This window comes from Ipomoea triloba, chromosome 10 (assembly GCF_003576645.1).
Source record: "Ipomoea triloba cultivar NCNSP0323 chromosome 10, ASM357664v1".
NCBI lineage: Eukaryota > Viridiplantae > Streptophyta > Magnoliopsida > Solanales > Convolvulaceae > Ipomoea > Ipomoea triloba.
Window position 1 is genome coordinate 21,660,899 of NC_044925.1, and position 1,258 is coordinate 21,662,156.

Genomic DNA, 1,258 nt, shown 5'->3' on the forward strand with positions numbered 1-1,258 from the left:
CCCCCCCCCCCCCCTTAATAATACCATTGTCACCTTGATAGGAAACCTGTGAATGAGTCAAATTTAATTAATTAATTTATTATTAGTATTATTATTATTTACGGAAAGTCAAATTTTTCACAAAACAACTTTTGCTTTATTATGGTGTATGTTTTTTTTTTTAATTTTTAAATTATTTTAATTTTTTATTTTAATAGTTTATTATTAAAAATTATTTTAAATTGTCAATTCACCGTCCACGTAAGCAAGTAACTTGATGAAATGGATGATAACCTACTATCAGGTGAAATTGCATACATTTAAAGTGTTCAGTGATCTAATTGTATTTTTTTTTTGTCCAGTGACCTAATTGCACTTTCAGGTTCGTTCAGTGGCCAATTTGGACGTTATTCCTTTTATTTATTTTTTTTTAAAATTTCAATAGCAGACACATTACCTTATCTTTTCGATATGATAGGACTTTTTTAAATTCTTTTTTTTAATAATTATAATACATAGAAAAGCAAGCTTGAGATTATTTGAGCAAATTTTATTGTATAGCTTTACTTTTGTATAATATTTAATAAACATATGGTGAATACTCTATGTTATTTCATGGTGTTAAATTAAAAGGATATGGAATTCAATTAAAATTACTTGCTAATAAGTTTTAAATCAATGAATAGAAAAATCAATGATAATAAATATTTAGGGTGTGTTTGGTTCATGTATTTACACACTAGACATGAGAATTGAAATCATAATTAGTATTTGGTTGATAACTTTTTAAAACACGACTATATGATTTGATTACCCTTAAACTGAAAATATTATTCTCTAATTAAAAAGGGCATCTTTTCATCTTATAAGTAATCTAATTTTTAAATTTAGATTAGTACCTATAGATTTTTGTTTTACTTTTTTTTTTTGGTTCATATTGATTCTTTGGGTCACATTATATTAGGATCAATTATTTTAATTTTTTGTTGTATTTTTAGAACATTTATTCCCATTATAGGACCATACACAACCAAATATCAATATTAGTAATCTAATCCTACCCTACCACCAAACATGCAAAATAATTTTACTAAAACTCATTACTATTGTCAAGTATTTTATTTCTATTCCAATTCCAATTCACATGTGCGAACCAAACACACCCTTAGTTGTTGAAAGATAAACATTCAAATTCTAGACGATTAATATATATATATATATATATATATATATATATATATATATATATATATATATATATATATATATATATATATAT